The 10,970-nt window shown below is 36.5% G+C and overlaps 1 non-coding gene across 1 annotated transcript; it reads right to left on the minus strand.

Moving 5' to 3' along the window:
* Positions 1 to 4,029: 4,029 nt before the first annotated feature.
* Positions 4,030 to 4,148, minus strand: LOC129403701 (5S ribosomal RNA). Its single transcript, XR_008629398.1, has one exon. It is a non-coding gene; the product is annotated as a 5S ribosomal RNA (ribosomal RNA).
* Positions 4,149 to 10,970: the final 6,822 nt, after the last annotated feature.

Here is a 10,970-nt window from a genome sequence, read left to right on the forward strand (position 1 = left end):
GTGAACACAAAACATATAGTTCAGCTTTTTGAGTTACAGCCCCAGTCCTAGAACTAGTATTTTGTTGTTTTGCGGACATACTTGTGGCCCTCAGGTGTTACTCCTGCCTCTATGCTCAGGAATTATTCCTGATAGGCTCAAGGGATCATGTAGAATGCCAGGAACTGAGCCTGCACTGACGTGTGCAAGGCTATGTGCAAGGCGAGTACCACTCCTGCTGTACTTTCTCTCCAGCCCCAGAACCAGTATTTTTCAAACATAACAAAGAAAGGATGCATGACAGTATAATTACTCAAAAGCAATATTAAATTGGTGCAGAGGTTCATTTAGAATGTGAACCTAAAAAAGTCCCTTTTGAAAAAGTCTAGTGCTCACAAGCACGGAAATTTCATCATTAAGGAAGTTCTGTCACTGAGTTACCTATAACATATGCAATACAGTAGGAAAATTAAAAGTATAAATAAGCACCTTAGTTCTTTGAACTAAAATTATTTAACTATCTTTTCTTTTATAATGCTAAGTATTTCTTTTCAGGCCTAAAATGTCTAACAAGCAAAGCACCATGTATGTGTAGCCAGTCTCAGTGCTAAAGACCAATAAAAAGATTCACCTATAAAGATTTAATTATTCAAAAATTAGTATTTAGAGTTTCTTAGTTACTTCACACCCTAAGAGTAAAGTATGAAGTTCAAGGGCCAACAGGGTCCTTATTAAATTACTTCTTTTGGGGTTGGAACAGTTTGTTCCATGACTGTGCTCTTAACTTAGTGTACTTATGGCGCTTAGCTTGTCTCCTTTCGACGCCAGGGTAGCTTACAACTTGCCCTAGGTCCATCTAGTTCATTCGTCAAGACCCTGCTTTTGAAGTGCTAGGTACTAAGGACAACTGAGGCTTAAGTAAAGTAAATATAGGTGCCAAGGAGAAAATATTATTTTGGTGTCAATTAACTCCATGTTACAAAGCATAGCATGAACTGTCTTCCTGTGTCTGTATAAAAAGAATATTGCTAAATAAGCCATGCAAATGACATAAAGGAAAGAGAAAAGCAATACTGGGTTATTAATGCTTGAATGAATTGGGAGTGCCTGAGGGGCACTGTTGTGGGAGTAGCTCAATAAACCTAAGCTCCCTAGGGGAGGAACAAGGACAACCCAAAGTTATCCAACAGGGAAATGCAGAATTAGGCAATGATTAGTTAAAGCAATCTTGACTCAGTTCTTACCTGGAAGTACTGTTTATAAGGTAATATCGGCAGTGCTTCATAGAAATACATCTAGGCACAATAATAGCTCTTTGAGTGTCTGACTTAAGGATGAGGTAGCAAAGTCTCATTTCCGTCAGGAAAGGGAATGAATAGTAATCATTCATGGGACAGAAATATGTAATTGGGAGATTGTTATCTAGATGTAGAACAACTAAATACAAGTTTCATTCATAGATGATGGGATACTTTGTAGTATAAATTAAAACTGCATCTTTCTTAGTGTTTTTATAAGCATTATCTCATACTTACTGAATGTTATGCACTTGAACATTTCCTGATCCTCCCCCCTCTACCCAGTCACTTGATAGGGTTGTACTTCTCTATTCCCTATTACATGTGGTCATCAGATTTGCTTATCCCACAGAACTGCACACGTAAGTGCTGTTTCTCTTTTAGGTGGGCAGTTTGAAAGCTTGTGCTCAATTCACTGTTTCTTTTCCCAACTTTGATGATCCAGAAAGTTGAATCTAGAGGAAATGTGTCAAACCTGAATTTTAAGTGACAATGAGAAGCAGAGTTTCCCTGTCCACCCATAATGGACAGGAAGCATGCTAGTGAGACATGTTTTTATTGTTAAGCAACTGAGAATTAAAAATAAAAAGTCCCTCATGGATACTAATGTGCATTCATAATTGTAGCTAAGACATCTCATGGTGGTGTGGAAGCAAAGTTGTGATGAGGAAAATACAGAGCCCATGGATGCCGATCAGTGGTAGAGTTCACCACTATTGTGATTTCTAGTGCTCTCTCTGGTATGCTACAGATCTACCTTGTTCTAATGGTACATTTTACAGATGATGGACCATTATTGACACATTATGACCCCGAATCCATTTTCATAATAAATTTCATCTGGCATTGTGGTGTTGTACAGTATTTTCACTGCTCTAAAATTTCCTTGTACTGTGCCTGTTCATACCTTTCTTCACCCAATTCAGAATTATAACTAATCTTTTTCACCATCTTCTTAGTTTTGCTTTCCCAGGAAAATTATATAGCTGAACATTCATATACAACCTTTTAAGATTGACTTCTTTCACTTGGTAATATTATTTAACTTTTTCCCATGTTTTTTCTTAGTTGGATGTCTGATTTCTTTTTCATGGTGAATTATGTTCTGTTGTCTGGATGTACTGTAGTATACTTACTCATTTACCTAACGAAACATCTTTACTCCTTCCAAGTTTTGGCAGTCACAAACCTAATTGCTATAAATATTTTTGGACAGTGTACATTGGACATAAATTTTCAACTCTTATGAGTAAATAAAATGGAGTTCAATGACTGTGTCTACGGCAAAAGTATCTTTAGTTTAATAGAAAGCTGAAAAAATATCTCAGAAGTGGTTGTGTGGTCGCACCATTTTGCCTTCCCAGTACCCCGGAATGTGAATTTATGTTTCTTCATATCATTATTAGCACGAGTTATTTTCAATATTCTGTGATCTGCCCATTCTAATACACACGTAGTGATAACCCATTAGTTTAATTTGCCCAATGACATATGTTATGTAGAATTCTTTCATATACTTACTTCATATATATAAATGAATATGTTATCAATATGTTATCAATGAAATATTTGCTAAGTTCTTTAACCAACATTTTTGGATCAATTTTTTTCTAATTTTTTAATTTTTTAATTTTAAGAGATTTTTTGGTTTTTGGATAAAAATCCCTCATCAGGTGTACCTTCTGCAATATTTTTTCCCTATTGGCAATTTTTTCATTTTCTTGACAGTTTCTTTTTCAGAGCAGAAATTGTAATAAAATTCAGCTCATTGATGCTTTTCAAAATCATGCTTTTGGTATTGTATTTAAAAAATATTACTGTATTATCTGCAACATCTAGGTTTTCTCCTGTATGAGTTTCTAGAATTCAATGGTTTTTATTTTATTATTAGGCCTGTATTTATTTACTCTCTGTGAAGGGTGTAAGCTATATGCAAGAAGAACAAAAAGGTAAGGAAATGCAGAGTTATTTTACATAAATATGATGAAATTGCTAAATCAATTGATCAGTAAGCTAAATTAATTAATCAAAACATGGTAGTTATACAAGAACCATTTTATCTGAGTCCTAAATTTCTTCATCTCGATACTTAAATGAAGGATACACACAATGAACAGAAAAAAGATACACAGTTATTTGTGGAAAGTTATGACTATATCTTAGAGAAGCAAGGACAGTCTGGTCTTTGTAAATTGGGAATTCTTTGGAAAAGAAATAGTTAAAATGATACCGCGAGCAAGAATAGAGAGACAATTGAAAAGCCTATCTTACCAGAATTCATACCCTATACTCAGGCTCATTGCTTTCAATTGGATCCAGTGGTGGGAAGGAGCAGCAAAGATTCCAGGAGAGTATCTTAAAATTCTATTAAATCTAGGGGATAGTACAGTAGCTAATACATATACCTAGGACGTGCATGACCTGGGTTTGATTCCCTGAATCACATGATCCCCTGGGCATGGCTGGCTGTATTTTTGGAGGCCTCCAAGTGCCAGTAGGATGACCCACTTCCCAAGCCCTGCATCCTCTGGCCCTTGCATTGAACCAATGACCTAGTTAGCTGAGACTCACCAGTGGGGCCACATGGAAAGTCCTCTTTCCCTCAAAAGCTCCCTGAAGTCCATTGCTCTCTCTATGCCTCATCACCAAGTTACATTAAATAACCCAGTAATGGCTAGGCAGTGTTACTGATAAAGTGTTAAATTGCTTTTTACAGGAAAACATATTCAAAAACCACTATGATATGCAATTAGACCTACAGCACCCAGTATTCCCAGGTGGTCTCCCATCCAAGTACTAACCAGGTCCAACCCTGCTTAGCTTCCAAGATCAGATGAGATCGGGTGCATTCAAGGTGGTATGGCCGTAGACCATATCTTAGCCTACTTCTCCCTCCGGAGAACCTGGCAAACTACTGGGAGTTTCCTGCCCACATGGGAGAGCCTCTCAAGGTCCCCATGGTGTATTCATATTCCAAAACCAGTAATAAACTGGGTCTCATTCCCTTGACCCTGAAAGAGCCTCCAATGCAGCATCGTTGGTAAAGACATGTAGAGAGAGGCTTCGAAAATCTCAGGGTTAGGACGAATGGAGACATTACTGAGACAGCTCAAGAAATTTGACAATCAATGGGCTGATGATGATGATGATGAAATTAGAAGTCATTGGAAGTTCACAAGTTGAAAAGCTTATATATCAAACAGCTATATAATAAAATAATAAACTTTATAAAATGTCTCAAGTGCCTCTTGGATGTAATTAAATACATAGTTAATAGATGGAGTGATAGAGCCAATTCTTGATGTTTTTACTTAGTATGAATGACTTATTTTTAATTTCAAATCAACAACAATAATGTTTAGAATATTTTTTCTGTATTTCTAAAGCAGAAACTTGGAATTTTCAATGTTCATGCACATCAGAAATTCTGAAATAATTTTTACCTCAGTATAGGCAGGATTTTTTTATACTTTAAAAAGATTTTTATGTGGAAATGTCTTGAAATGAACTGTCTCTCAGGGCAAAGGTACAGCCAATTTATAAGTCCTTTTAAAAAATAAATGAAGAAGTGTTTCTTCCCATCTGTTCTAAGTGCTGCACCTGAAGTCCTGATCCACGCCTGAAGCCTGCCAACATTTACATGCTGATTAATCCTATAAAATTTGATAGAGTCATTCCACTACAACACCTGGAATAATTGCATAGTTGCTGGCAAAAGAGAGCAGAAGGTACTGTTAAACCTGCCAATCATGGTGAAGTTAATAGTTCCCAGAAATTGCACTAAATACTAGAATCCTGACCTTTTTGTTTATTCACGACCCATTTTCTTTGTATTCTTCCTCCTTTGATTTGATTGTTTGTTGCTACATTTAACAACAACAAAGAGAAGAAGCAAGCCACCCACACCAAAATCCTCCCTTCATCCATTAAAATTAAGAATTAATAATAACAGAGGCGGAATTGGGAGGAATCATGAAGCAGCTGAATCCTAAAGCATCAGTAAAATGCAGGATGTGCTCTCCTACGAGTATGGTAGATATATTGACATCTCTGTACTGGCATGGGGCCAAGTTGTGATGTTGCACCCTAGCCTGGGAATAATTCATTTCTTTTCTTTTGGTGATGGTTTGGGTAAGAGTAGGGAGTGGAGGCTCCTAAGCAATGCCCAGGAGGTCTGGGGTTCTCTTCCTACAACTGACTCAGTGGTTCATTGCAGTGGCCTGAGGTTGTCATTGGTCCTGTGGTGGTGGGAGTTATGTCGGTCACTGTGGTGGTGCTCAGAGACCTCCAAGGTCATGGCTGGAGATGCTCAGGGGTCCTATGGTACTGAGCAAAGTTTGTCCTTAACCCCCATAATATTCCTCCAGTCCTGGGAATAATTTTTTATAGTGAATTGTGTGACCTTATTATTCTAGAGCACCCTTCGTTTTCTCAAAATTTTATTTCTAGTGTTTCCATTCTCTCTTAAATTCTGCGAGTCAATAGATGGGGAAAAGAAATGATACACGTGTTTTAGTCTTCCATTTTATTAATAGAAAGAAAGGAAACATGAAACGGTTTGTCACTGTTCTATAGTTTGACTAGATATCTGGGTAACCGACTCTAAAGAAAAACGAGACACAGCTCTGTAGCATTTTAAATAAAGAAAAAAACAACCCAAGATCAAGATTATACTCAAAGGTAAAAACAAAGTTCATTTTCCCCACCTAATTTCAGCAATGAGACAATGATGTCCACTATTTTCACTATTAAACTCAGTGCTGGAAGTCAAAACAAGAGGAATTAGACAAGATATAAGGTATACAACAGATATTCAATTGTAAATTAATAAGTTATAATTATCACTATTTGTTGATGACATATTAATATTGAAGTTGATAGAACTAGGTTTTAGAAATAATAAAGATAGGGCTGTGTTTAAGTCACTGTCTTTGCATATAGCCAACTTCGTTTTGATACATGGCATCACATTTAGTCCCCGTAGCACTGCCAGGAGTAATCCTTGAGAATAAGCCTCAAGCATACCTGGGTGTGGTACAAAAATAATAAACAGAATAAAATGGCAGGCTATAAAATTAATACATAAAATATGTTGTATTTATGTATGCAAATAATTAACAAGCATAAATAAAAGTCCACAAAACAAGCTCACTTACAAAAAGAATGAAATATTTTGAAATGAAGTAAAAGAACTGTTCTGAGAAACAGACATTTGTGAAAGAAATAGGAGACACATAGGGATGAAAAAAGTAGTCTATTTATGGGCTGAAAAAATTCACTCATTGAAGACTATATTACTAATAGCTATCTACATATTCAATGCAATCCCTATGAAATATCAAAATGAATGGCATTTGTCAGAGAAATAAAACAAAAATCACAGAACTTCCTTGGAATTATAAAAGACCACGAGAAAAAAGAATGAAAATTGAGGTCCTGGCTTCTTCATACTATACAAAAAAGTGATAGTTTTTAAAGAAGCATGGTATTGGAATAAAAATTGACATGGATCAATGGAACAGATCTGAGAGTTCATAAGTAAAACCACATATATATGAGCAACTAATTTATAATAGAGAAGTCAAGAACCTAAATGGAGCAAGTAAAGTCTCTTCAAGATATGGCATTGGGAAACTGGAAAGTCACACTTAAATAAAAAAGTTCAAAATTAAATAAAAACTTTAATGTAAAACTGGAGTCATAAAATTCATAGATGAAAACCCAAGTGACACACACCTTGATATCAACCTTGTACATGTGTTTGGTGATTCTACTTCTGTGAAAAGAGAAACAAAAGCAAACATAAACAAATGGGACCTAATCTATCTAATTTTTTTTCTGCGCAATTACAGAAACTTGGAGATGGGAAAATTCTACTAAATGGGAGAAAATATTTGCATTTATATATTCAACTGGAGTTAATAATCAAAATGATACAAAGAGGGCTAGGGAGGTCTCAAAGAACTGAAATCATTCATGATTGGCATTCACAGGGCCCAAAGTTTAATCCCCAGCACTGCATGGCCTGCTAAGCACTGCTGGGTTTAGACCTGGTGGCTCTCAGCACCACTGGGGAGCACCTCTCCCATCTCAAATTGATCATAAAATTCAACAATTAAAAGGCTGCCCATGATCTAAATGAACTCTCTTCAAAGAAGGCATACAAAAGCTGTACACAAAATAGATATTTCTTATCTCATCACTAGGGAAACACTAATCAAAAGATAAAGATATCATCTTACACCTGTGACAATCACTCAAAACCGAGAAATAATAATTGTTGGAGAACAGGAACTGTTGCACTATAGCACTATCGTCCCATTGTTCATCTATTTGCTCGAGCAGGCACCAGTATTATCGTCTCCATTGTGAGATTTGTTGTTACTGTTTTTGGCATATCAAATATGCCACGGGTAGCTTGCCAAGCCTTGATGTGCGAGTGGGATACTCTCGGTACCTTGCCAAGCTTTCCGAGAGGGATGGAGGAATTGAACCCGGGTCAGCCACATGCAAGGCATACGCTCTACTCTTTGTGCTATCGCTTGAGTCCAAACAGGGAATAGGAAAGAGAAGGAAAATCTTAGATACTATTGCTGGGTATATAACTTGGTACAGCCATTTTAGAAGGCTTTATTTAGAGTTCTTAGAAGCTTAAAAACAGAAGCCAGGAAAAAAAAGCTCAAAGCATGCTAGGTTCTGAGGTTGATCCCTGGCATTACGCATGATCCCTGAATGCCATTGGGTATTATTCTCATGGTTTCTAGCACTGCTAAACTCAAATATTGAAACTTCTAGCCTGCATATCCCAGCTGAACATCTCTGCAAAGACCCTTAGGCTTCCCTAGTCACTGCTTGGTAGCAACTCCTACATGAAAAATATAAATTTTGAAATTGCTCAGGACCCAATTTTTCCACTTCTGTGTATTTACCTGAACAATACAAAAAACACTTACTAAAAGAGATATATGCATTTTCATGTTTATTGCAGCACTATTTACAGTAGCTAAGAAAGGAAAATTACCAAGCTATCCATGAATAATGACTGCTTAGAGAAAATGTATTATGCACACAATAGAATAGTATTTAGCTATAAAAGAAAATAAAATCCTGCCATTTGCAAACAACATTGATGGATCTAGAGGGCATTATTGTACTTTATGAAATAAATAAGATGAAGAAAAGAAAATACCATATTATTTCTCTCATATATGGTATACAGAAAAAAAAGATAAATGAAACAAAAAAAAAAACAAAACATTTGGACTGCTAGATCAATTTAGTGGTTACTAGAAAGGAATGGGCAAAGAAGGATAATGATTAGAGACAAAAAGGAAAAGGACATAAAATTGTATCCATGAATCAGAAAGATAAACGTGTAATCCCCATAGATTCAATAAGAGAATGTAATAAAGAGATTTTTTTTCTTTTTGGGCCACACCCAGCAATGCACAGGGGTCACTCCTGGCTCATGCACTCAAGAATCACCCCTGGCAGTGCTCAGGGGACCATATGAGATGCTGGGATTTGAACCCCAGTCGGCTGCATGCAAGGCAAACGCCCAACCTTCTGTGCTATCACTCCAGCCCCAATGTGGTAAAGAGATATTTCAGATAAATGGTTATGAGAAATTCCATGTTGACTGTTATGAAAGACTCTCTACGTACAGCATTCTGAATATAGTGGATAGAGAGAAAGAACTTTAGTAGTATTATCTCTAGAAAATATTTTTAAATAAGAAAAATATATTTTAATATATTTGTGAGAGAAATATTTATACTCTGTCAAAATTTTGAATCTATATTATGAATAATATCTTGAAAAATAAATGAACAAAACAGGTAATTAAAAACCCAAGTTAAAGTAAGAAGCTGTAAATAAAGCTGATATAAAATAGTATCTCATGTAAATCAATTCTAAAGAGTTTCATTAAATAGTGAAGAAATTTAATTAAATGATTATTATGCAATTACTTGGGGAAGATGGGTGATATATGTAGCTGTATAGTTTAAAACAGTTCCATTTTAATTTCTTAACAGGAAGTTAAAGAAAACACTAGAAGATAAATTTAGGAATTTTCAAAGCAGACATTATTTTGAAGTAAAGATAAAGACAAAACATAAAAAAGAAACTTGTATCATCACCTGTTGTCCAGTTGCTCATCAATTTCCTCCAGCGGGTGCAGTAACATCTCCATTCATCCCTGTCACATGTTAGTGTAGCCAAATGGTTTCTGCTTGCTCCAGGAACACGAAGAACCCCAAATCATTCGTTCAGTGTCTTGACGAAGAAGTCTGACCATCTCTTAGGTGAAGCCCAGGCATTATTTAGACATCCCGTGGAATCCAGTCCATAACAGCTCTAGTCCAGCAGTCATCTCTAAATTGCATTATGTGTCTGGCCCATCTGATTTTCGACGCCTTGGCAAATGAGACAGCGTCTCTGATTCTCGATCCTTGGTCATCAAAGGAGGTCAGAACTCTGGATTCCTTCTCTCACTGAAGTGAAACGTGATACTCCAAGCATAGCTCTTTTGATTCCTCTTTGGGAGACTCAAATAGCGTTCCTATCCTGTTTTTTGTAGGGCTCAGATCTCTGAGGCATATGTTAGTGCAGGAAGAACAGTGGAGTCGAAAAGATGTGCCCAGAGCCAGAGTTCTTCATCCTCTTAACCACTTCTTCAACGCTCTTGAAGGTGTTCCACACCATTCTCTTCCTCCTGCGCAGCTCTGACGCCAAGTCATTCGTTATGTTGAGTTCTTGAACCAGGTACACATAACTGCTGCATTTGAAGATTTCGTTCCATTGAGAGCAAATTGAACATCAGGAACTAGTCCATTTCTCATGAACATTGTTTCATGAGATTCAGCTGCAGTCCAACCTTTCAACACTCACAGTTGAAGTTGGCCATATTTGTGTCACTTGGCTAATGTTTGGTCTTTGATTCTGTTGAGACTGAAGCGGTCTTCAAAGCCCTAGCTAAACAGGGAATTCAAACTCAGTACATCAGGATCTTCTGTGAGCTGTTTTACGGATTCACCTTCAGGATCTCACCTTTCTACAAGGAAGTGATAGTTGACATAAAGAGAGGGGTTCGGCTAGGTGATACCATTTCACCAAAAATCTTCAATGCCACCCTCAAGAACATCATTTGACGACTGGAATGGGAAGGAATGGGAGCGAAGATGGTCTGCAAAAAAAAGAAAAGTATCAGGAATGTAGTTTTTGGGTGCAAACTGCAAGTTGGTTTTTTAACTTATGTACATGTCATACTTTTAAACTTAAAAATTAAATTCATTCTCCCTTTGCTTCTATTTAGTTTAACGTTTCAATATCTTTGCTCCAACTACATTGACCTCCTTTCGGTTCCTCAAAACTGGTATGTCCTATCCAAGACTTTTATATCTCCTTCTAAAAATTTACAGAAACAAACCTTCAAAAGTTTCAAGTCACTTTTATCATTCATCCTGTATTCAATTATCTCACCCTTAGGGAAATTTGATGGAGAAAAGATGGTTGGTATTTTTGCTTCTCTTCTCATTAAAAAGCAGAATCTATTTTCCCTATATTTAAATCTGAGATGTGCCATTTACAGTTCAATAGATTATGATAGCTGTGGTACTGTGCAAGTTGAGGCATAGCCTTTAAAATGAACACTTTCAATCTAGGTCTTTTTTAGAGCCCTAAATCCTGTTA

Source organism: Sorex araneus, chromosome 3 (genome assembly GCF_027595985.1).
Source record: "Sorex araneus isolate mSorAra2 chromosome 3, mSorAra2.pri, whole genome shotgun sequence".
NCBI classification, from domain to species: Eukaryota; Metazoa; Chordata; class Mammalia; order Eulipotyphla; family Soricidae; genus Sorex; species Sorex araneus.